We start from the raw sequence: 26,959 nt of genomic DNA, 5'->3' as shown, positions 1-26,959 counted from the left end.
CCCTTCCACAGGCTCTGGATCTGATCGCCCAGGCGTGGCCTTGCTGGTCTCCTAGAGACTTTAGGGGCTAATGATCTTCAGTGTCAATGATCCTTTTTCTACTGATGACATTCTGCTCTCCCTAGCCAGTCTTAAGCCTTTCAGGCCAAGGAATCGACCTTCTGACTCTGCCTTAGAATATGGGTGACTTTAGGCATGACACTTAAGTGAGGCTTTGATTGCTTTTCATATAATACAAGGGCAATTCTTTCACACAAATTGATGCACTCAGGTGTGCAATGAACATTGCTTTCTTTCTCTTTCTTCTCTTTGGCAACAGCCATTTAATTTAGCCTCTCTGCAGGCAATGTTTACCTGTTTGGGTCATGAAAGCGTACTTTCCCCAGACGTGTCTTGTGCTTCCTGGACCCTTCTGGGTCAGGTTCTAGAGCCAAGGCTTGCAGGATCAGGAGCGTAGCTATGAGGAAACCCAGACTGACCCTTTTTGCTGAAGCTCCCGAGACAGAAGTAGAAAAACCACTGCCAATTTAGATGATTCACAGAAAAACTCACGAACAATTTACACAACTGTTTACAAAATAGTTGATATGTTTGGAAAGCATACTTTCACAATAATGCAGAAGCTTTCTAGCTGGACATCCAGAATTTCAGTATTCTGTGAAAGGACAGGACTGAAGACAGAATGATTAGATCTACCATAACAACTTCCACTGTCCAGCATATGAAGACTACAAAGAACTTTAACAGTTGGCCAACCATTAGTGCACATATCCACCTCCAAGGAAAACAGGGGCCCTCTGCTCTGCCCAGCTCAAAGCTCCCATTGCATTCGCTTGTTAGAAGGAATTGATTTGGAGGGGTGATCATTTGTTTGAGAGGGCACACAAAGGTGTTATGTACCTCCTATCAAGCAGTGCACAGCAGCCTCTCCCTCCTATGACACATCTCTAAGATGGCCGGCACAGTCTCTTACTTGGTTTCTATTCCATTCTAGATATCTGTCTGTTCTGTCATTCCTAATGGAATGGGATAATTTCATGCTTGAGCACCCTAACTGTATGTCTCTGGACATGTCTGGTTTGTTAGAGTCCATCTATGGTAGACCTTGTCCATTGGCTAACTCCAAAGTTTAAAAGCTTCTCTCTTTGGCCATCTCTAATGTAAAGAATGGAAAACCAATCTTCCCTGTAACTGGGGGTAGCCAGGGGACCCAGATATAACCAATGAGACATAAGTGGATGGATCCACCTAATGAGGCACTTGTGGGAAAGTTCTTGCTTTTTCAATTAAGTCATAGGTGCTAGTCTCACAGTCCCTTTGTCCCCTCTTGCCCTCTTGAGAGTAGATTTGATGCCTGGGGCTGAAACAGCCACCTGATGACCACAAGAGACAGAAAAAAGCTGCCAGTGACCAGAGGCCCTACAGAGAACATAAGCTGGTGAATATATATTTCGTGTGGTACACGTATTACATATGGTGAAAGACATGTGAGAACAGTGACAGATCTGCAACACACAATTTACTGGAGAGAAAAATGCTCAGTTGGAGATGAAAGCATCAGAGTTTTAAGCAATATTCGAGCTCAACCAACAGCAGCAGGAAGTGACTGCAGAATTATTACAGTTATACAGTAGATATTTTTGTGGATTTTATGCAGTGGTGATTTCGTAATGCATCTTTACATGTGTCTACATTTTCCCCAATGTTGTGTATGTATGAGTTCTAACACATTTTTGCTGGGTCTGGCATAATGGCTCAGTGGCTAAATCCTTACCTTGCTTTCACCGAGATCCCAGATGGATGCTGGCTCATGTCCTGGCTGTTTCACTTCCCATCCAGCTCCCTGCTTGTGGCCTGGGGAATCAGCAGAAGATGGCTAAAAGTCTTGGAACCCTGCACCCACATGGGAGACCCTGAAGAAGCTCCTGGTGGCTTCGGATTGGTTTAGCTCTGGTCGGTGAGGCAACTTGGAGAGTGAACTAGCAGACAAAAGATCTTTCTCTCTGTCTCTCCTTCTCTCTGTAAACCTGCTTTTCCAATAAAGATAATAAATGTTTTTTTAAAAGCAAGTTTTGGCTTTGTGTAATAGATTTGTATATATCTTATGTCAGTAGATGTCAAAATAGACTTTATCTACATGCAATTCATATATTGAGGACACACCTTTTTCTTAATTCCTTCAATATTCCTAGGCTCTGTGGTTTGTATTTTCCAATATTGCAAATCATCCTCCTCAGAAATTCATGTTTCAATGGGCCTTCACAGTTCAAATCCAAATTCATCATGGGTCAGCCACAGGAGTAAATGAAACACACCAATTCCTGCTCTCCCTCATTGTCTTATGACTATTCCTAATATTTCAGACACATAAGGGCATCACAAAACATTCGTGCAAAAATCAAGTTAAAGGATAAATTCACCTTGGGAAAATATATATATATTTGAAAAAAATTCTTCAAATTAAATATATATATTTAATATATACATTTTAAATATATATATTTAATATATATGTAATTAAATATATATTTAATTTGAACAATTTTGTATATATTTAATATGTATTTTATATATATTAAATATATATATAATTTGAAGAATTTTTTCCTAAGTATGCATTTCCTTTTAAAAAGATTTATTTACTTCTATTGGAAAAAGAATCTACAGAGGCAAGAAGAGACAGAAATATCCTCTATCCACTGGTTAATTCCCCAAACGGTCACAATGGCCAAAGCTGAGCCGACCCGAAGCCAGGAGCCAGGAGCTTCTTCTGGGTCTCCCATGTGAGTGCTGGGTCCCAAGGCTTTGGGCTATCCTTGACTACTTTACCAGGCCACAAGCAGGGAGCTGGATGGGAAGCAGAACAACTAGAACATGAACTGTGTGCCCATATGGGATCCTTGTACTTATAAGGTGAGGATTTTGGCCACTGAGCAATCACACTCCTAAGCCACTGAGCTGGGACCCTAAGTATGCATTTTCTGCGAACTTTGTGAAAGCCCCTCAGATTTTATCACTTTTATACAACTTATACTGATACCGAGTTTGTGACCAAATAAGATTTCCAACACAGGGTAGGTGTTTGGTACAGTGGATTAAGTCATTGCCTGAGATACCCAAGCCACATATTGGCCTGCTTGGGTCTGAGTCCCTGCTCTGTTCTCCATTCCTGTATCTTACTATTTGCACACACTGGGAGGCAGCAGGTGATGTGGCTCAAGTAGTTAGGAAATCCAAATTGAATTATAGACCCTTCTCTTCTGCCTGGCCCACCCCTGGCTGTCCTAGCCATTTGAGGCGTGAACCACCAATACTCTCTCTCAATTTTTCAAATAAGTAAAAAAAATAATAATGCTTTTTAAAAACAAATAAGTTGCTACATCTAAACTTCTAAGAAAATAGATCTGCTCTTCCTACCCTGAACTGATTACAGGATGGAGCTTCATTTATGAACTTAAAAACTAACACTTATTTTGTAAACAACCTCAAATTGAATAGTCGTAAGAATCATACTGCTTTACCCTGAAACAACAGCAAGTATGTTTATAACATGATGGCCATCTCCCCGACTGTTTGATGGTGTATTTCCTACAGTGAGGAAATTCCCCCACATGATAACCACAAGATACTACTGAAAGTTGGTCAATTAATGCCCTGAGGTAATACTACCCTATAATTCTTGGACAATAGTTGGGTTTTCCTAATTGTCCCACGTATGTCCTGAACAGGAAAAGGATTCAGGCCAGGAACAGGCATTGCCTGGAGCGCAATCAAGGCTCTTTAGTTCCCTGCATCTACTCTGGGACAGCTCCTCCAGCTTTTCATTCATTCCATTGACATTCACACTCACGGAAATTGCTGGTGTTTCATTACATAGAATTCAGGTTTGTCTCTTGCTTCCCTACACGCAGATCTGTGTGACTTCCCCGCCCCCTTGGGAGGCCAGAAATGATAGAAATGACAGTTGCTCTGGCCTTTACATTTTATGAGGTGGCAAGTGATTTTGACTTGTCCCATTCCTGGATTACTTGATCAGGGGGAGCCTGCCAATTCCTCTACTGTAAATTATGTCTCCCTTTGGGATTCACAAGTATTTGGTGAGTAACCTGCTTTGTGTAATTCAATGTATTCATTTCTTCCTATCAGTTTGAACTCAAAGATTCTTATTAAAGATTATAAGCCATTTTTATCACTGTTGTGATGCTCAAACTGTCCCAGACAGGTGCATGAGAGATCCTTACAAAGAGATATGCCCTCCTGGCATGTCCCTGAATTGCCACCTGTCTCTGGGGTATGAGATATGCTAGGCTCTTATCCTTTCTCTGCTTCAGGCCTGGAACTGTCTTCTTTCCCCAGGGGCTCCACTTCCTTTCAAGTGGAGAATCGTATTTGCAAATACGAACCAATATCAGAGCCCTGCCTCCCATTCTATTAAGCTGTGCTTACACATTGTCTGTAAGACATGTGAGCAGGCAGAGCCTTAAATGTGACTCTGGCCATGCCCTTGACCCAGAACACACATGCTTTTGCTCACATTGAGGATAAGCAGGTCTCGAGTCTCCTGTGATACAGCTGAAGTTTGGGGTTGCAGGGGGTAACCCTACCTGGAAGACCACACTGGCTTCAGGTTCTCCACCATGCAGAAGGACCCAAGGGAAGTGTTCCCAACTGAAGGCTTCCAGGTTTAAAATCTGAGGTGCTTTGGCAACACAAGACAAACTCTTGAGTGTTGCTGCTACAAACAAAAGAGAAAGCCGAGAAGAAAGAGCAGAGAACTGGCGCAAGACGCACAAGCAGAACCTTGTCGGCCATCTGTCCTGGCAGGAGCTCTCCACGGCCTTGGCTTGAGCTCTCTGCACAGGGCACTGCCCTCCCTGGGATGCTTCATTCCAGCTCAGCCCTGCAGATGGACGAAGGAAGATCCAACGCTGCAAGCAAAGAGAAGAGGGGTGGGGACGGAGCAAGGCCTGGTCCTGAGTCCCACCTGTCATTCCCGAAAGTGCAGGGCACCTCGAGGCCTGGACTCTCTCTGGAACTTTCCCAGACTGAAACTTTTTGAGAGGTGATCTTGTTGAGTGTTGTGGGAGGAAAAAACAAGGGAACCTGGCCAAGTGGATGACAAGTTAGCTCTACCAGTTCTGCCCAGTGTGGCTGGGGTTGCTGTGCAGTGAGGATGGGAATGGGAGGAGGTGATCTTCTGATTGAAGCAGAAGATGTTGCCTTGTGAGAACGGGCAAAGGCAAGAACACATTTAGGTCAAACCAAGTGAGAGCATCAAGTCTACTAGGACAAGGATTGGCCTATCAAGCCTGTGTATATTAGGAAAAGGTGACTCTCTTCTGGGTCCACAGTCCAGGGATATTTTTGGACAAATTTTAAAAGAGTACAGTTTACAGTCCCTTGCCAGATTACACAGCTTGGGAAGTAAAACTCAAGATGAATTTCAGCTTTTGCTCATCCCCTCAATGGAGCATATTTGTGCAATGTACAACCTATACAGCTGCCCACAGTTGTCCTAAGGGTTGATTGCATTATTACTGAGAGAATTTGACTTTGCTGCTTTTTTCCTGAGTGCAGAAAGATCTCCCTGGGAGCTCTGCCTTCCTGCTGGAGATTTTCCGAGCCTTCCCTGTGGCTTGAACTTAGCTGTGGGGAAAACTTTCAGGGGGAAGTTAACAACTAGAGCGGAGGAACTTGTCTGTCTCAGGACCTTGCCCTGCTGTAAGGAGGAAGCAGGTTCCTGATGTGTATCGGTAAACACCCCCAAGTGGAGGATGAACTGCGGCCAGGACAATCCCTGGCGTCACATAGGGAGGGGGAGTTGCCACAGCTTGGGGAATGAGGAAACAGCCAGGAAGCCAGCATCCCTACAGGGCCAAGGGAAGACACCCTCTCCCCAGAGGTGCAACACTGTTCTCCTGGGAAGAGGCTGAGGAGGGAGGCCCCTGCATTCCCCAGGTAGCAGGTCACACTCTCGGAGCAGGTGTGGAGAGAGAGTCAATGACTCTTGAGCCAGGGTGTGACTGGGGCTGTCAGGCAAGTGTCCAGGCCCTGGGGCACCTCACTTTCTTTCCCCCAGCTCCACCACTTTTCCTGCCATTGGAGCCATTGGGTCTCTTGGTTAGGCTGCCAGCCAGGACTAAAAATGAAAATTCACAAGTGCGAGTTCAGCTGACCTTGTCTGAGGTCAGTGTGTGGGAGAGAGGATCTAGAACATGCATAGGAAGGTGTGTGTGTGTGTGTGTGTGTGTGTGTCCCGAGGTGCATGGGTGCAGGGGTTGATTCAGGATGTGTGTGTGTGTGTGTGTGTGTGTGTCTAGGTGCTTGGGTACAGGGGTTGATTCAGGATGTGTGTGTGTGTCCCCAGGTGCATGGGTGCAGGGGTTGATTCAGGATCTCCATGGAGGGAATCCTGTATCTATGGCTCTTCTTAATAGAACATCCTTTCTTGAAATGGGGTGGAGGGGTGGGAAGCCTGGCTTCCCAGGGGAGACAGCCCCTGTGGGGATTGCTACCTGCTCCCACCGTCATCTGCCGTGGTTTGTAGGAGCTGTTGCAGAAAGAAGGGTCCACATAGAGCAGGTGCCCCGATAATGGGGCCAGGGTTCTGTGGTGAACTGCAGGACCTGACTGTCCCAGGGGGTTGCCAGGCTTGGCTCCTGGTCAGGTTCCCCTGAGGGACAGAAGCTCTTAAGGATAGCTCACCTTATCCGAGTACTCTCCGCCCCCTCCCCACAATTCCAGCAGTCAGCTTCTTCCCATGCCTCTGTTCCAGGTTCCTCCTGACCTCCTCGTGTTCACAATGAGGGCAGCACACAGCCTGAATCCCTGGGGAGTACAGCCACCCCTTGAGGCCGGGGACGGCAGACCACCCCTGGCAGGGGGGAGTGCTAGCCTGCTTATTGCTGCCAGAATCTCTCCACTCTTCCTTTCGGGGTTCTTTGACCCAACACAAGCACTAACATCTCAGATTGGTTGGGAGCTGGCTAGCCCAAGTCAATTAAGTGTCCCCAGAGAGGGTGGTGGAATATTATGGCCATGATGGCTTAAGTCAGGCCCTGAGAGTGGATCCTGGGATGAGGGTTTGTATAAAGGTGAGTACAAAGACTATGTCTCCACCAGAAATCCCCAGGAGTGATGGAGCGGACAGGGCCCAGAGGAGCCAAGCAAAGGCATGACCTCGCCTAGAGTCTGGCTCTAGCCCGGTTCCTGCAGCCCTCTGGGTAGAAAGGATGACTGAGAGTTTGTACCACCCTGGGCCAAGGGGACTGAATTTCTATATGGCATCCACCATGGCTGACAGGTAGCCTTGGGGGTGGAGACTGTCACAGTTGTTCCTGCTGCTGGATGGTAAAAATGGCTCCAATGGCCCAGAGACAGGCCTCATAGGAAGCCACAGGTACAAGTAGCTGGAAGCTAAGCTCACAAAGCCAGGAGAGAGGTGCAGCCAGAGAACCGTGTGACAAGGGGCAGGCCAAGGAGACCTAGAGCCTCAGGAACCAGCTGAAGGCAAAGGGCTCTGACATTAATGGCAGAGACAGAGGAGAAGGGCGAGTACAACTTTGAGATCACCCTTCCTCGAGAGGTGTTTTCAATACCAAACTCCTACTGGAACCAACATTTTCATGGCTGAGTTCAAGGCCTCCTTCTTTAGAGCTACCACATTTCTCCTTCCCATGCCATTCTCACTCTGTAGCTTTTCATTCCTCTGAGTCCCTGTACCTCTTGCCCTCTGCACCACTCCCAGCACTGCTTGTACTGCCTCAGCCTCCTCGTTGGGGCAGCTCCTGACAGCTGTCAGGGACACAGGCTCTGGATTTGCATGTGGGCTTCATGTTCAATTCAACCATTTCCCGATGTGTGTCCCTGAGCAAGCGAGGTGATGTCTGTCAGTCTCACTTTCCTCTACAATCTCTCACAACAGCAGTTCTGCTGCAGGCATGCAGTGCGAATTAAGGCAGACAATTCACGTAGAATGCTGAGCAATGAACGTACAAGGCCTGGCTTCTGCCCATACATGGCAGCTCTTGTTTGGAAAATGACTATTTGGCTAACCACTGCATGGTTGCCAGCCCATGCTGAGGGCAGTCACAGCTCCCGTACCCCACGGATGCAGGCAGGTATTCATCATGTGTGGGGTTTGCACAGAGGACTCTTGCCAGGGGGAGAAGACAGAGGGCCTGGGTCCTCCCAGGGTACCCAGACTCCTCCCACTGGAGCCACACACAGCCCTCACAGGTGGTCGTCTCCAGGAACAAGTGCCCCCCCACACACACTATCCTGTCTTTTTGTGACATCAGGGACATCATCCAGGTGGCCCCTGCCAGGAGGCAATTCTCTGCTGAGGAACCAAAGGGCTCAGCAGGAAGAGGCAGCAGAGAAGACATTGAATGCGCCTAGGAGGAGGGCGTTGAGCAAGGCCTGAGGCGCCTGTTTGGCCCAGGCAGCTTTGAGCCATGTGGGGCCAGCCAGGCAAAACAAGCAGGTCTGACTGTGCGCTTTCAGCCCGTGCTGACTCTCCTGTTACTCAGTCTGGGGCGTGGTCACTCTTGCTTCCCTCCTAGTCGGTCTCATTAGAGCTGTGGCAGTCTCTGGACTCGCTTCCCAGCTGATACTCCTTGCTTGTCACTCCTGCCCCTCCAGAGGAAAAGCAGCTGAGATGCACAGAGGCTGCCTGCTATGCATGCACCCTGAAGGGAAGACTAGGCTTCCCAAGGGGGTGGACACTTGGTGCAGCAGCTAAGAGACAGCCTGGGACTCTGGTTGCCCTTATCAGAGTGCCTGGGTTCGAGTCCAGGCTACGCCTCTACTCAGTTTCTTGCTAATGCATGTCGTAGGAGGTAACAGGTAATGAATGGCTCAAGTACTTGAGTACTTCCCACCTACATGGGACATGCTTATGGAGAACCTGGTGCCTGGATTCTGCCTGGCCAGGTTCTGGATATTGTGGGCATTTGGGAAGTGAAGCATCAGATAGAAGATCTCTCCCTCCCTCTCTTTCTTTTCCTTAGAAAGAAAAAAAGGGGGGAGTGCCTCCAAGTGAAGCAGAGTTGGCAATGGCTAGACGGCTAGAGGGTACTCTCAGGGTGCCAGGGGCAAGGACACAGCCCCACATTCATGTCTTGCTGAAAACTAAACAGAGCCCACACTAGAGAAAGGGACAACAGAGGGGGCATGTGCACGGAGTTCAAGGAGGGCAGGGAATGGAAGTGTTGGAGGTAGGAGGCTGAGCTCCCTGATGTCATTGTGGCCACTTGGAGGAAGCAGCAGAGACCCCAGGGAAGGTAGGATCTACTGCCAGCAGGGACAAACCCAGGCAAAATAAGCCCTACTGCCTGTCAAATGCCAAGTGCACACAGTGCTCAGGGTGAGGGGCATTGAAAGCGATACACAACAAGCACACATCAACATCAAGCCAGAGGGTGAAGGATGGTCACCAGAACCCCTCTTTCCCTTCCAAGCTCTTAGAAAACCACAGGGTCTCCTGTGTTCATGGGCTGCATCCCATTTCAAATGTCTGTGTTGGAATGATGTGAGAACTCACCCTCTCACAGCCTAAGGGGTCATGAGGGGTTAGATTGTGGAGAAGGTACGAGGCAGGTGAACCAGGACTTTTTTACACTGGACAAGTGTTTCTGTGGAGTATGATAAAACGGAGAGGCTCACTCTCTCTCTCTCTTTAGAGAAGAGTGCTGGGAGTATGTTGATGCAATACTGTGCAAACAGTTTCAGGAGGTATGTATCTTCCTTGCTAAAAGCCATCTGTCAGTCCTGGGTTGAGAAAGCTATTCTAAAGGGTTCAATCACAAGGACCAGAGCTGCATAAAGGACAAGCCCACACAATGGAGGCACTGTTGGGCATGACACCCAGAGTCCTGAGCTAAATGATGTCATCCTGAGACTAGGAGAATTGACAGGTGATATGTCAACCACTGACACATCCCAAAGATAAATCATCCCTCACGGGATACTTGCTCCCAAAGCCTCTGGGAGCTTTCTCAGAACCACCAGCTCATTAGTTTCTAAACCACAGAGCGTGCAGGGTACCGTGCTTTTGGGTCCCTGCGAGAGCAGGCTTGGAGTGGCTGGATGAAGCACTGTGGACAAAAACCCTCCGCCACAGCAAGGAAGGAACCCACCTGTGTGCTGAGTTTCCCTGCCCTGATGGAGATGGAGGCAGCAAGAGCAGAGGAGGAATGACCAACAATTGCCACACAGTGCTCTGTGTGGGAACCTGGGAGATGAAGGTGCAGCTGCAGATGTGCTGTGTTGGGAAGTGTAATGGATGTGCCCCAAAGTATGGGCATAACTCCTTTACCTTGACATTCATCCGTTCATCACGTTCTCTTAATGTACTAGACATTGGAGAAACACCTGCCATTACAGAGCACCAGGAACTCCCAGGCCATGGAAGGAGCATGGACCCACACCACACGGGATGAGTGGGACTAGAACTCGGTTGCCACATATGCACAAGCATGCAGCAGTCAGCAACACTCAGGTCGAAGGCAGCAAAATGAAATTCCTAATTCCTTAATTCCCAGAAATGTGCACAGTCCCTCAAGTAAAACTTGGGCCACTCATGAGACACACCATAAAGAGCAGGCACAAAAGCAGATGGTCCCAGGAGCCAGTGTTGGGCTGGAGAAGTCTGGGGTAGGCAGAGAGATTTGGGAGAAAGCAGCCAAGAGGGCATTCCAAATCCTGTGCATTGCTGAGCTGGCTCTGGAAGCATGCATAGAGGGCGTAGACAGAGGAGAGCAGGGACTGGGGCCAGAGCCAGAGCTGCCCAGGCCATCAAAAGCTGGGTGGAGCAGAAGGAGGCAGCGTGGGCGGTAAGGGAGGAGGAGCATCAGACCCAGCCCTGAAGCCAAGCTACGCTTCAGGAGAAAGGAGTGGTGGGGTAGGAAGAGATCAGGACAAAGCTATGGCCAGTGGATCTGGTAGCAAGACATTCACGGGGGCCTTGACAAGGGCCACTTCAGGGGCATGGAAAAGGGGGAGGGCAAGGCGAGGGGCAGAGAAGCCATCCAGGAAACTTGTGCGTGATGTGGCTGTGGAAGTGCAGCTGTGGCTGGGGAGGACATGAGGAGAGGGAAGTGGGGGGAATGTTTTCCATGTATTCAGACAGGAATGACTTGGGAGGCAGAGGCAGGGGCAGGTAACAAGAGGAGCCAAGACTTTCAGGAGATGGGCAGATCTTTTTCTAGGCAGGAGAAATTGACTCTGAAACATCAGGTTATTTCATTATAGTTCACATGCCTAGGAAAGGAAGTTCCAGTTTACCCCAGCTTAGCTGGGAGAAAAAAAAATACTTCTTGGTTTGGCCTGCCCCCAGGTGGTTTGTGTTCTGGGAGATGGAACAGTATTTTAGGAGTGAAACAGGAGACTTCTGAACTCTCCCATTCCAAGTCAGTCAGGATTTCAAAGGGACCTGTTCAGATGTATAGTATCACGTGGGCAGTGGTTATGGGTGAAGTGTGAGCTGTTTATTTGCAATATAGGTCACATTCATTAAAATACAGAAATCTGAGCTTTCTTTAATCCATGAGATGAAAGCAGACAGCAAGATTCCTAAAGAACATTCTGTCAGCATGGCTGAAAACTGTAGAGAGATTGAAAACAAGTACAACAAGTGTCCCAGATGGCAGCCTGGAAGGCAGAGCAGCCCTCCTCTATGCAGTGTGTGTCTGACTTGGAAGGTGAGGACCCAGTCTGTATCCTCGCCCCCTGCCAGCAGGAGGAGCCTGGAACCTGGCTTTGGTGAGATCGAGCAAGTGGAAGCTGCTCTGTGGACACAACCCATATGTGTTCCTGAATGGCAACTCTAGAAACAAACTGTTTGCGGTAAAATCAGGCTTCCAAGGAACAAGGTTTCTGGATTTTTAGAACCTTACATGTAACCTCAATTACTATAGAGACAGTCAAGGAAACAGGAAACAAGGCAGAGAGCAAGACCTCATTTTAGTTGATTCTCGTGTGTCCATCCGTGAAGTGGGTGCAACTACGCATAAAATAAATGATGGCAGGAGAGGCTTCTGTGCACTGCAGGAGCGCATGGAACAAGCTCTGTTCAGAGTCCACCTATAATTGCCCTTTCCTCCATGTGGACTTCACCCACACTCACACCTCGTCACACCTGAGCCTTGTGGTAAGGGCACAAGGCTCTCTCTCTCTCTCTCTCTCCAGGGCTGTCCAGACTATCTTCTTTTCCAAAATAGGCTGCTGTTCCCTGTCCCCTCCTCCCCAACTGAGGACTCCAACATTTCCCCCCCGTGATCATTACACTGTCCCAGCATATGTTCACTAATGACAGTTGAACCAAACACAACGCTGGGTCCACTCCAGACTAGTTAACGAATATCAGCTAACCCAGGATGGAATCATGGCCTCTGAAATTAAAGTTAGAAAGATGGGCCAGGGAGAACAATGGCCAGCATCCCTTGGGGTGTGCTGGGCCCCAGGGAATTCATACAACCAGTGATGTCTCTAGAGCCCACATGTGGGACAAAATGGGGAAGTCTGGGAGGGGCCCTCAGCTAAAGCCTATAGGGAGTTGAGAGCGCGCCAGCAAGCCTTAGATGGTGACTCAGTGGGAAACAACTTTATAGAGAAGAGTGATGAGCAGGACATGGCCAAGAGAGGCATGAGGAGGCAACGCCTCCCACTCATTATGAGGGAAAGCTAGCATGGCATGGCGGGTCAGCCCACATCTTCCAGCTCCTGTCCCTGGAAGAGGAGCTCCTCCCTCCCCAACGCCTTCCGCTGATCTCCTCAAACCCAACCCAGACAGCACAGGAAATCAACAACTATCTGGTGGCAGCATGTTGCCCACACAGAGTTGTGCCTGTGGTTTGGAATGTCATCCAGGTTTGTGAGGATGCATGTAATCCTGAGAATGCAGAAGTTTGCTTGTGGTTGGATGTGGGGCAGATTACAAACCCTGCCATGTGTTTCTAGGAAACACTGATACCATTTCCTTGAGGAGTATTCTTAGACCAAAGCTGTCACAGGAGGAAAGCCCCAGCCTCACTGACACCGACACTATGCCCAGCTACTAGTGACTGGCTCTGGTGGACACTGGGCATGACACTAACTCCAAGTTGCCAGTGGCAACCATATACAAAACAAGTTGGCTCTGCACCAGCTGGACAGACTCTTCCAGAAAGGTCACCTTGTGAAGACCAAGGATTCTCACATGTCAGACAATGAAAGTAGGATCATCTTGTGCCCAGTCTCCAATAACCTCATAGTCTCTGAGGAAAGTGGGAAGTGAGCATCCTGAAGCATTTGTGCAAACAGACAGAACCAGAGGGAACGAGCAAGAACGAGTACCACTTTTGAAACCCATACATCTCTCTTCTCTACAGAGAAGACAAACCCAAGCTCAGCTTCTCCTATTATGAGGGTATTTCAAAAAGCTCATAGAAAAACAGAAAAAGTTTACTTTGGTGCAAAAAAATTCATGCATGGTTCTTCCATATAAGAATTTTTGAACACACACACACACAGAGGGAAATCATTTCTGACACCAGATATGTGTGGGCTTCTCCCCACACACCAGCAAGCATCATGAGTTCCATTGCAGGAGACACCAACTGGCGGTACTACCAGATCCCACAGGCTTGGGGCTCAGTCCTACCTTCAGATGTGGATCCCAAACTCCAGTCAGTTTTACCTGCATTTCTGACTAATTAGTTCTAAGTCAGGACTTGGAAGGTTTAAGAATTTGCTTAAGTGGTTTTTAAAACACAGGAGAACACCTTCCTGCTTATTATAAGGCTCTTATTAAGCGTACAGATGAAGAGACGTTTGGGTCAAGGGGTCAGGGGGCTTCTTTGCTGTTCCAGGTGCACCAGCCTCTAGGAACCTGCAGGAAAGTGTGCAGCCATCAGAAAGCTGTTTGAACCCTGTTCTGGGTTTCGATGGAGATTTCACTGCATAGGCATGATGGAAGTATGAACAGACCTATAAAAATGTAACTAGATGAAAAGCTCTGACCTAATGCAAGTGAGGAAACCCAGCAACGCTTGTCTGCTCAGATTCTTCTCCAGCTCTCTGGATAGCATTCCTTCCTCCAGGGTATGGGGTCTTATGATCCACCATCAGAGGAGGCAGCTCAGAGAATTCTGTCTGGCCAGCTTCAAAACAGAAAGATTAGAGTTTCCATGACATGCCTTTGGGAAGAGATTCTAGCTTCTATGGCCTACTCTGGGAAGAAAATTATGAGACTGCAGATGAAAACCCGTGTGTGTGTGTGTGTGTGTGTGTGTGTGTGTGTGTAAACAAAGGACAGCATCACACACCCCACTTCCTGCTGGAGACCAACTGAACCATACAGTGCCTATAGCAAAAAGATTTATGTTAGGCTTTTGTTTTGTTTTTAGTTTAAAACATTTAAACATTGAAAAGTGTTTCAAAACTTTCATTATTTTCTATGTTAAATATTTGATTTATATCCAAACTGAAATCATTCTAACTTTCATTGAGTTTAAGTTCATGAAACATTAGTTAAGACTGTTTCATGCCAAGGAAGTTGTGGAACATGGCAATTCCCTCCATGGAAGAAGGCATAAGCAAGGAAGCATATTAAGAAAATGTGACTGATGCCTTGGCCTGGCTGAAGCCAGGGCACACATTTCTGCTTTTGCTTCTGGCCTAGACTTCACTTACAATTTAGATATTCTGTTTGGCATGGACTTGCTTACATTTATTATGATTTTTTAAAAATTCCATTAAGATAATAACTTGTTCTTTAAGTAGTAGTTGAAATTTCCTGGAATCTTGTGCTGGTTTGTCCCCATGGCCCACAGCAGACCTTTTCTTTATATAAGATTTATTTTTAATTTTATTAAAAATTTTTACAGTGAGAAAGATAGACACAGAGACCTTCTATCAGGTGAGTCACTTCCCAGTTGGCTGCAATGGCTAGAGCTGAGCCGATCTGAAGCCAGGAGCCTGGAACTTCTTCAGGGTCTCCCATGTGGGTGCAGGGTCCCAAGGCTTTCTACTGCTTTCCCAGGCCACAAGCAGGGAGCTGGATAGGAAGTGGAGCAGCCAGGGCATGAATCGGTGCCCATATGGGATCCTTGCACTTGCAAGGTGAGGATTTAGCCACTAGGCTATCATGCCAGGCCCCCAGAGCAGATCTTTATCCTGTGCATTGGCTTCCAGCACCCACAGTTCTCTCAAGAACTGTATCGAGTGAGCCATTTTCTCTCAGAGAAATTTTTTGTGCTTTATGTCCTCAGCAGGAAAAACTCCTGGCTCCTGGCTCATTAAGTGTTTTTCACATACAAAGCTACTCAGAGAATGGCCAGCATCTGTTCTTTAGCGTTTAGCTAGCTGAAGTAGAGACAAGTATTTCCTCGAAGCTCCTGCAAAATTCTAATCATTCAAAGTGTGCCATGCCTGGTTGAATGAGCACTGGAGCCACACCCCGATGTGGCGGGGCAATGGGAAAAACGAGTGACACTGTGCACGAACAATTCCTCCTGACGGGCCCCTGCTTCCTCCAGAGACCACTACGGGAGAGGGAGCATCCTAGTGACTCCCACTCACTTCTCCATCTGACATCCTGCCCCTATCCAGATGTTCTGCAGCTGGGAAAGAGGAGTGGGTGGCTGTTTCCCTGGTGAGGAGCCACAAGATGAATTTAATTTTCCAGTGGCTGACACACATGACTGTATGTGTCCCGGACTCCAGCACGATTCCATCCCTCTGCTGAGCTTGAGGTGAGGGTGGAAAAGTAAAGTTACTGGAGCCCTGGTTTCCGCATAAGGAGAATCCTTGTTCTCATCTACAGCCTTGGTGACTTCCCCCAGCTCTCAATGACAGGACTAACCCAGGCTCTTACTAGAATCCTCTGGACAGGGTTGAGGGTGACCTACTGCTTCTAGGGGAGCAGAAGCCAATGAAAATGTTCATGGTGCTTCAGTCCACAAACCATCTCTGGTTGGTTGTTTTCTAGTGTCACCCAGCATTACCACACTATTTCTCTGAACACTTCTTTCCATTAAATGTTTCTGCTCATTTTTCTCAGCCTGTTCATTTTTAGATGCTGTCTCCTGTTTTCTACCTCGACTAGGCTGTTCTTACATGGAGGCCAGGAACCCTCCTTCCTGTTGATCCCACCTGATCACACCCAACAAGTGCAGTGCAATGGGTGAGAGAGTTGGATTTGTAACAGGTTGAATTTCAGCCCCTCCATTTGCCAGATGTTGTACTGGACAGTCTACTTAGCAGACTGGACCCAGTTCTCTTTGGTACAAAACGGGATGCTATTGTGTGACACACAGAATATTGGGAGAAATTCAAGTGATCAAGTTCAGAGCATGGTGTTTAGCAATGAGTAGAGAATGAGAATACATTAACTGGGACCCAGCATGGTATCCTAGTGGCTAAAACCCTAGCCTTGAACGCACCGGGATCCCATATGGGCACCAGTTCATGTCCCGGCAGCTTCGCTCCCCACCCAGCTCCCTGCTTGTGGCCTGGGAAAAGCAGTCAAGGACAACACAAAGCCTTGGGACCCTGCATCCACATGGGAGACCTGGAAGAAGCTCCTGGCTCCTGGCTTCGGATCAGCTCAGCTCTGGCTGTTGTGGCCACTTGGGTAGTGAATCATCGGATGGAAGATCTTCCTCCTTGTCTCTCCTCCTTTATATATATATATATATATATATGATTCTATAATAAAAATAAATAAATCTTTAAAAAAATACATTATCTATGGAAAGCATACACAAACAGTTGTATGACTAAAAAAAACTCAGTGGTACAAGAATGTAAGTGCATTCTGATTCACAAATTCAAACAAATTCTTAAGTTCACAATGTAAAAATTGGAAGGGCCCTTTCATTGGCTAATACTGGTTTAAGAACCATTTTAAGAATGGTCTAAGAACCAACTTTGTCTCTTTTTTGGGAAAAGTAAAGAAGCCAATTATTGGATATGTGAATACAGCCAAATATACCTAACAATGATTCTGCTACAGGTGGACAACATAAATGATGGTGGTGCTAAAATATTACACCACCCATGACAGTGTGTTGTGTTAGTTTGTATAAATATACTTTATGATGCTCATATAACTATGAAATTGCCTTGTCACCCACTAGAACGCCTGCCTGTCATCAAGGGGCCCATCACTATATATTCTTACCATAAGGATCATGAGTTTAAAAGACACCACTCCCTCTAATAGGAAAATTCCCCTTCAATGCCCCTTTTCCTCCCTCTCCTGCTTCTCGAGGTGTGCATGCCAGAGCCTCCCCAAAGTCCACTGTTTGTGTCAACCGAACTTGACAAGGAGGTGCACAAAACTCTAGGATGGAGATCCCACATATGCTTGCAGGGACAGCAGGCCACCTCAAATTCCACCAGCAGAAGTGAGAAAGTGCAGATAAGAAAGCCCTGGAGTCAGAGCCCAGTCTCCTCCTTCAAGGAGATGAGGAAAACCATGCAAAGCATAGGGGCACAGGAACACAGCCGTACGACTGACTCCTTTGAACGCAGGCTTGGCCTTGGAAGGGGGCCCACAGGACTCTGACTACACTGTGACCCAGAAGACATTTTTCCCTGGTGGTAATAATAAGCAGCTTTTTATATAACCCATATAGGGGAAAGAGACTATGAAGTGTACTGAAGAGTTAGCTAGTAGAACCAGTGGCTTTCTTTTTTTCTTTTTTTCTTTTTTGTCTTCTCAGTATTTTTATGTTTATTATTTTATTTTATTTAGGATAAAACCGCCAAACTCCCACCCTCCGACAGGTTTTCCCCATGTTGCTACAATAGTATAGTCATTCATAAGGAGTCATAATTCCATCAGTCTCTTATTTAAGTGTACCCCAACATTGCTGGTACAGACAAGTGTCAGACAGTCTGGCATCCCATTGTCTACACATTTCCAACAGTTTCATTGGGAGTCCATCTTTTGTTTGGAAGCAGGAATACATACTGCATTGTACCCCCGCATCTGGATATGGTAGACCCCAGTACTCCATCACTATACATTTCCAAAAATGAGAAGCCATGAAACAAGGTCAACAACTAAACCAATAGATTTCAAACCATGTACTGCAGCATGAATTCCTAGATTTGCCACCAAATATTGAACAATACATACAACTTATTTTTGCTAAAACAATTTGGTGTGTATTCTTAGGGTAATGTTTGATAGATAACACATTTTTGTTAGGAAAAATGTTCTGTTATCATGTCAAGTTAAATTTAATCCACCATAAGCAAGAGATGTAAGGCATGATATCATAGTAGACCAGCACCAAAATAAATGGGCAGACTTACTGAAACATACAAGAATAACAACGACTTGTATTATACAGTGGTCAAAAGCTCAGGATCCAGTGCTTGGGTTCAAATGCTCTTGCTCTTACTAGCCATGGATCATAAGCAAATTTCCTCCTGCATAAAACAGAGGTAATACTGCTGACCCTACAGATCATCATGAGGAAGAAAGGATTAAACATAATTCCCTGCGACATGCTTAGAACTTCAGTGGTACATAAATACCAGCATTACTCTGAGATGACATTACTCCCTCCCTCCTCAGTAAAGACATTGCGAGTATCTGCTGCAGGCACTGTGTTAAGCTTTGGGCATAAGTGGAAAGAGCCAGACAACAGCTGCCTTCATGGGGTAGGGGGAACACATGATTGACAACCACACACATACAAGGTACAACTGAAGCTGTGGTGGGCCATGACAGGGCCACGAGATGCTAGGAAACATGCGGGGTGGCCTTCTGGAGGAAGTGACGTTCACTTGGGACCTGTGGGAATACACTGTGTAAAGATCACCAGGCAGATGGAGAGGGACCAGCACCAGGCAGAGGACAGAAGGGATGGTAGCAAGCATGCTCCCTGGCACTGAGCCAGGAAGGCAAAGTTTACTCAGGAATGTCACATGGTTGTTGCGAGAATGTCTGAGAGCTAGCAGGAGACACCACAACAGGGAAACTCTGGAGTTATGACTTCCTCTGTTGGGTTGCTCAGGCTGCCCTCACAAAGCAACTGGGGAGGACTAGACCAGAAACTCACAGATGGCCAGAAGGCCAAAAGGTCAAGCTGCTGGCAGGAGGAGGTCCTCCTGAGGACCATAAGGGAAGGCTCTGCTCCAGGTGCCTCTCCTGGGCCTGCGGTGGTCATCTCTGCCCCATGTCTTCCACAGGTGAGTCGGCCTGTGTCTAAACGTCCTCTCACTACAAAGATACCTGTCACAATGGTTCAGAGCCCACTGGAATGATCTCACTTGACTTGGATAACCTCTGTAAAGATTCTAAATAAGATCACAGACAAGCTATTGAACCTTAAGACTCCAGTACATGAACTGGAGGCTGATGGCAGCCTGGACCCAGTTTACTCCATAACACAACTTGAGAGGGATGTGGGGAGAAGCAGAGGTGCCACTCAGCTGGGCATGCAAACCAGCTGCAGGAACTTTGGAGGCAGGAGGGGACTGCGGCCAAACGGGAGCCTGCTGAGAAGGGGAGATTCCTGCTCCTCCTCTCCAGCCTCTTTTGCTCCTCCCTTTCCCCCTCCCCCTGCCATAGGCTGACTTATCCCAGTATGGCTTTGGCAAAGGAGTACAGGGCAGCACCCCACCCACCCTGGTGATATGAGGCAGATCAGGGTGGGTGGAGTGACTCTGTGGGAAACATGGCAATGCAGGCACTGCAAAATTAAAAGCTAGGATGGCCAAGGTAGTTGCAGTCAAGAGGACCAGGGAGGATCAGGAGTGCAATGCAACCATGCAAAGAAAGAGATGCCAGGCCATGCAGAACTTGGGTTGTGTGCTGGGAGCCACAATTCTCAAATGGCTTTTGATGGTGTGTATGTGGGGGGACGGTATATGTGGACTAGACACACGCCTGTGTCATGACGACCACCATCCCTGCTCCACCAGCAGGGCAGAGGGGTTCTTTCCTTGGACCTCTCCTGCCCGACTTCCTTCCCCTCGGAGCTATCCCTCCCAGGCTGCAACACCATACACTGCTGCTGTTGCCACGCAGAACTGCTTCAGGCCCGATTTTCCTCTCATGTTAGCTCCACTTGAATGGCCAAAGGGATTGGAATCGGAAGCTCTGCATGTCTGAAGTTGAATGTATTTTGTCCTCCTCTCACACAGACCCATGCAACGTGCCCCTCCTCCTGTGGGCCCCTCCCCCACCATAGCCCAGCTGTTCATTAGGATTGGGGAGGGGAAGAGAGTAAAATCAACCTAAAATCTTTCCTCTTCTTCCTTTACAGCCATTGCCGACCAAGGCCATGTGGTGCTGGTCCTGGGCAGCCATCAAATGTGTTACCAGAAAAGCCAGGTGGGTTCTTCTCTCAGCTTAACATAGAAATAAAAAATAAGAACCAGTTGCAGACAGAAAAGTTTATTTGCGAAGGGACCAGGTGAGCAGTGAAAGAAGGGAGGCAAAAGCACCTCCCGAGAGAAAGCCTGGAGGTGGGGTGCCGCTCGAAAGGCGGGGAGACACCAAAGGGTCTTGGGGTTTTAAGCCTCCCCTGGCCCTTCCTTGTTGGGCAAGAACCTGCAGGTAAGATGTTCCCCATCCGTGGTCCCCTAACCAATTAGGAAATGGGTGGGCAATGCTTGTGCAGCCCACCTGAAGGTGTGGCCAAGACCTCAGCAGGCCTGGATGGTCTCAAAGTACAAATCACTCTTCCTCCTGCTCTGTTCATGTGGGTTCTCACTTTGATCAAGATTCATGCAACAGGTCGTAACTAGAGTCCTGCCTCATGCTTGTCTCCATCTGCCCACTCTCCTTATAACCAAAATGACATCTATCAATACAAATACATCATGTTCTTCCTAGGGGCGAGTGTCACAACACAGCTGGTAAAGCCACCACCTGCAGCACCAGCATCCCACATACTCCCAGTCCAACTCCCTGCTAACAGTCCGAGAAAAGCAACACAAGATGAGCTGCTTCCCACGTGGGATTCCCAGGTAAAGGTCCCGGTTCCTGGCTTCAGCCTGGCCTAGCACTGGCTGTTGCAGTCATTGGACAGATGGAAGATTCTGTCTCGCCCCATCTCTAATTCTGACTTTCAAAATAAATGACCAAAAAAAAAAAAAGTTCTTCTAGTGATGTCCCCTGATAATCTTCAGAGAAGGGTAGAGTAGTGCATCTACACAGTGCCCCGCCCTCAATAACAGCCCTGTGACTGACTGAGTAAATTAGGCTAAGACAGGATTGCCAAGAATGGGGAAGAGGAAGAAGATGCTATTTTTTTTTTCTGGAAGTCTGACTGTCCAGGACTCTGGGCTGTGTTCTCACGTGTTTGAGCCGCACTTCTCACAGTGTACTAACCCATCTGTGCACCTGTCTGACTCCCACTGAGAGGTCCCCAGGTTATTTCTACACACCCTAGTAGAGGGATACTTCCTAGTATAGAGTCAGGAATAAAGTGCCCCAAAACATTTGACTGTGGCAGACATCTGGTGCAGTGGTTAAGATGTTACCTGGGGTACTAGCCTCCCATATCAGAATGTTCTGGCTCTGCTCCCAATTCCATCAGCTTGTGAATGTGCACCCCGGGAGGCAGCACATGATGGCTCCAATACTCCTACTGCCATGCAGGAGACCCAGATTGTGTGCCCAGCTCCTGTCTTCGGCCTGGCCCAACCTGAGCCAATTCAGGCATTTGTATTTTCAATTTTTATTAATTTTAAAGATTTATTTTATTTTTATTTGAAAGGCAGAGTTACATAGAGAAAGAGAGACACAGTAAAAATGATCTTCCATTCCCTGGTTCACTCCCCAAATGACGCCAATTGCTAGAGCTGAACTGATCTGAAAGTAGGAGCCAGGAGCTTCTTTTGGGTCTCCAAAATGGATGCAGGGTCCTACGGCCCTAGGCAATCCTCTGCTGCTTTCCTAGGCCATAAGCAGGGAACTGGATTGGAAGTGGAACAGCTGGGACATGAACCAGCTCCGCTATGGGATGCTGGCACTTCAGGCAGAGGCTTGGCATACTACGCCATGGTGCTAGCAACCATTTCAGGCTTTTGCGGAGAGAACACATGGGAGCTCTCTATCTTTCAAATACCTTGAACAAATTAAAAAGAAAAGGATCAGGGGTAGATGTCTGGTTAAACAGTTAAGTTGCTACTTGGGATGTTCCCCAAGTCTCCGTTACTCTACTTGTAACTCAGCTTCCTATTAAAGCACCTGCTGATGCACATCCTGGGAAGCGGGAGGTGATGGTTCAGCTCCCAATGTCCCTGCTAACTCCCTGGGAGGCTGGACTGAGTCCAGGCTCCTGGCTTCAGCCTGACCCAGCCCTGGCGGATGCCGGCATGTGAGGGACGGGGGTCAACAGCAGGCACACAGGACACACCTGCTAGGGGCATCTGATACACAGAAGCCAGAGTTGCTGCTAAACATCCTACAATGCACAACATAGCTCTCACAATAAATAATCTTACCAAGATGTCAACAGATCTTAGGTTAGGAAACCCTGCACTAGATCAGTTCGTACAAAAACATAATATAGCATTTTGACACTTCCTAGACTGGTTTCAACATGTGACTAGAGAGACCAATGGACAGCTTAGAGAAAATAGAGATACATTCAAGGGTTCAACATGGTAATACAGGGCATTCCAAATTCAGGGATTATTCAACAATGTCATTAACACTCCTGGTAGCCAGCTAGGAAAGAATTAGGTTGTAGTAGTAACTCACACGGTATACCAGAATACATCCCAACCGCAGTAAACATTTAAATGTAAATAATAAAACTACAAAGTGTCAGAAAACATGGGAGAATTCATACTAAGAGAAAACAGAATTCTTCTATAAACTTTTAGTAGGAAATTCCTTCCTAATTGTGATTCAACAAGCACAAACCATAAACATGTTGATAAATTCAGCTAAAAATAGAAATTGTTTGTATTTTCAAATTTGTATCATCAAACAAATGCAAACCTGGAAACAGTATATGCAATTCAGCAAAGAGCCAATAGCCTTAACAAACACAAAATCTCTAAAAGAAATACAAGACAAGGAGGCAGGCATTTGGCTGAGCCACCGGGCGAGTTGCCCACATCTCACATCCCAGTGCAGGCCTTCAGATCCTGGCTCCATTCCTCATTGCTGCTTCCTACCAAGGACACCCAGAGGAACACAGCTAATAGCTCCAGTAGCTGGGTCTAACACCCACATGGGACCTGGGTACAGTCCCAGCATCAGCGCCAGCAATTTTAAGCATTTTGAGAATAAATCAGCAGATGGAAGATCTCAATTTAATTCTCTTTCTGCCTCTCTCTATCTCTCTCTTTCAAATAAGAAAATAAAATTTGGGCCCAGTGCGATAGCCTAGCAGCTGGGGTTCTGGCCTCGCACACATCGGCATCCCATATGGGTGCCGATTCTAATCCCAGCAGCTCCACTTCCCATCCAGCTCCCTGCTTATGGCCTAGGAAACCAGTTAAGGACGACCTGGGGCATTAGGACCCTGCACCCACATGGGAGACCTGGAGGGGATCCTGGCTCTTGGCTCCAGATCAACACAGCACTGACTGTTGCGGCCACTTGGGGAGTGAATCAGCGAGGAGAATCTTCCTCTCTGTCTCTCCTCCTCTCTGTATATCTGACTTTGTAATAAAAATAAATAAATCTTTAAAAATAAATAAATCTTTAAAAAAAGAAAATTCAAGTTTATGAGAAAGGATATGAAACAGCAACTCACAGAGCAACACAGCAAAAGAAACACAAGATACTGTTAAATATATAAAAATAAATAGGTTCAGTTTCTTCATAAGAAAAACACAAAGTAGAAGTACTGAAATGCCTTGTTTTATCTCTAAGTATGGGAAAAACTCAAAGTGGAAAATATGCAGTTGGTCATAAAACCAGACATGGCTAGTGAATATATCAACTAATCCAGCCTCTGGGAGGGCAATTTCACAAGAAAATTAATACAACAAATGTACATATTTTAAATGTTTTTGAAAGGCAGAGAGACAGAGATGAACAGAGACGAGACCTTCCGTGCATGGGTTCACTTCCTCAATGTCCACACAGCCAGAGTTAGGCCGGAGTTGAAGCCAGGAGCCAAGAGTTCCATCCACCTCTCTCACTGGGGTTGCAGGAACCCAACTAGCTAAGCCATCGCTTGCTGCCTCCGTGGGAATGTTAGCAGAAATCTGCAAGAACCCAGCAGTTCACTGTAGCATCCGAGCTTCATCTGAACCGCTGTGCCCAACGCCCACCCCATCTGTGTCATCTTCCAGTCTCACTCCTCACAGATTACCCTCCAGACACATAAAGATGCATACAGAGTGTCACATCCAACATGGTATACATCACAGCAAAAGATCACACTGTTTCTATAGGAATGCTCTTTAGTATAGAATGCTTAACACAGGCAGACCAAACCTGACCTTCTCCCCATTTTCGTAGGATCTGTAAGCTAAGAATAGCCTTAAACATTTTAAATGCTTGAAAAAAAATAATCTGAAGGAGAACTATGCCACAATGAACCCATTTAGCATTCTAACGTTGGTGTCCGTCCATAAAGTACACACTTGGAGCCAGTCCCGCATCATAACCGAGAGCTGTTGTTCCACTCCACAAACTCTACTATCCGGCCCTTTTCAAAAAAAGTTTGCTGCTTTAGCAAATATACAGCTACAAACTCACTGAAAAAGCTACTGATGAATGGTCCTGGGAAGGCTTCGAAGGTATGTTACTCCATTCTTTAAAAGCAGCTATCAAAAGTCACCATTTGGGTACAAAGAGGGAGGGTATATTTTGTATTCTTTTAAAAGATGCACAAACATTACTTGGCAAGAAATACCAGAAATCTGTTAGTGGTTACCTGTGGGGAAATGAAACCAATGAACACAGATACAGGAGTGGAAAAGTTGCGTGTGTGCCTGATTTATTCAGAAAACTAAACTGAAAGTCAGCTTTTAGACACTCAGTGAGGTGAGTGGGAGCAGGCAACTGGCTGTGAGCATGCAGGCCTGGCTTAGGGGTGCACTGGTGGGCGGGGGAGGCTAGGCTGAGGTATCTGCATTTCACAGGTCCCTAAGACAATAAGGATTAATTTTTGTCTTTTTTTTTTTAAGGGGAAAAAAAAAGGGTGGATGGAAGAGGCATGGGTGGGAATGGAGAGATGAGGGATTCGTAGCTTTCCTCTGGGGAGGGAGCAGGGAGGTTAGGAGGGGAACAAGCTCTTCACCACAAATATTTTCATCGAATTCCCACATGCACATCCATTGCTGTGTGTGCTGATTTCTCATAACAGTAATGTTGTTTCTTCTGACCAGGTGGGAGCAGGGAGCAGGGCTGGCCCCAGCAGTGACAGATGGAAGGGTTGGTTAACAGTTGGGGGCAGAGCTTCCAGGAGGCTCTGACTCGTTAGCCCCCCACCCCGTCACCCCAAGACCTGGGGAGCAAACCTGCTGGGGTGACACAGGCAAGGGGGTGCAGAGCGCTGGATGCCCAGGTGGCTTCTCTCTGCACTCCTGGGCAGCACAGGCTGTCCCTGCAGCAGCTCCCAAGGCAGCCAATCCTGCCCATCCCCATCCCAGCAGCACAGGCACTTGGGTGCAGACCATCCCAGCAGGATGGCTGGAGGCTTGAGGCAACCTAAGGGCAGGTCCTGTCTCACACAGGGAGGGCCCAGCCAAGCCTGGCAGGAACACATGCCCAGTCCCTCCTGCCTCCCTCCTTCCAAGCCCACCATGCCTTTCTGCTTCATTGATCAGGATGTCTTCGCATCATACGGCACCTGCCTCTATTCCATCACACCACAGGCTCCTTGGGGGCTCCAGAGCTCTTGTGACCCCTCCCCTCCATAATCAAATTCCTGACTTAGTCCACTCAGGTTGCAATATCAACTACCATGGTCTGGTTGGCTTACACAACACTCACCCGCTTCCCACGAGTCCAGAGACTGGAAGTCTGGCAGGCCGACTGAGTTATGGGGTGCAGAGAACGCCTTCCCTTTGTCCTCCCAGGGTCCTCTGGAGCAGATCGACCAGGGGCAGATGAGTAGCAGCAGGTTCACAAACGTGTTCACGTGCCCTGGGGATTGTCTTCTACCCCTTCCACCTGGAGAGGAGGGAGGAGACTTTTTTGGGGGGGAAGCCAGATATGCATACAACAATACTCAATGAATGACTCACTCGGGAATCAAATGGGCCCAGGAGATAGACAATGGCCATGGACATCTATCTGGGTTTGGCTCTTTGCTTTTTCTTCTGGAAGGTGACTAGTTCATGAAGACTAAGCAAGGTACAAACTAAAAAAGCACAGAAGGGCAGATGAGTAAAACTTGATGAGCGGATCTTGGATCTGCTGTTCTCCAAAGGCCTTTCATGGGATTGGCACCCCAGAGTGCTGTTCTGGTATTGTCGGTGTCTGGCGAGGCCATTTTGTGCACAGGAGAGGAAAAGGAGCCCCCCCCCAACAAGCTGCCCTCCTGTCCTGAAGAGCCCCTCAAAACGACCATGTGACCAATAAGATCCCGCCCCCCCAAACAGAAGCAACAATAATCATCTTGGCTTCTGACACAGCATCAGGGCAGGCAGCCCCAGTGCGGCCCTGGGGTTCTGTGGCCCTGCACACAGAACATACTGCTCACATGCTTTCCCAGGTAAAGAGCTGGCAATGCTCAGAAGCCTGGAAATGGCTTTATAATTAGCCAGCACCACCGTTCAGGAGGCCCATAGACTCCAGCAACAGGGCATTCTCTGTGGGTGGATGGCTGGCTGGCTGGCTCGCTCATAGAGGGGTCCTGACGTGGCCCAGGCTGGGCCCAATGAAGTGGTGAAGTGGCTCAAAGTCATCAGGAGGGAAAGAAGCCAGGCTGCTCTCACAAAGGGGCCTCAGGATTGGCTTCCTCCCTGCCCTCTTCCTTCCTGTCCCTCTGGGTGGAGCTGAAATTGCAAAGGGCTTCTTGTTCTTGGAGTTATTTAT

At 47.6% G+C, this 26,959-nt stretch overlaps 1 long non-coding RNA gene across 1 annotated transcript in view; it reads right to left on the bottom strand.

Moving 5' to 3' along the window:
• LOC131481000 (uncharacterized) overlaps window positions 1–26,071 on the bottom strand; it is a 70,138-nt gene extending 44,067 nt beyond the window's left edge. Inside the window, exon 1 of the long non-coding RNA XR_009245967.1 lies at window positions 25,913–26,071. This is a non-coding gene — a long non-coding RNA (uncharacterized LOC131481000). The remainder of the gene's footprint in view (window positions 1–25,912) is intronic.
• Window positions 26,072–26,959: the final 888 nt, after the last annotated feature.

Source organism: Ochotona princeps, chromosome 8 (genome assembly GCF_030435755.1).
Source record: "Ochotona princeps isolate mOchPri1 chromosome 8, mOchPri1.hap1, whole genome shotgun sequence".
In the NCBI taxonomy this organism is placed as follows: domain Eukaryota; kingdom Metazoa; phylum Chordata; class Mammalia; order Lagomorpha; family Ochotonidae; genus Ochotona; species Ochotona princeps.
This window is presented reverse-complemented; position numbering and strand designations above follow the sequence as displayed.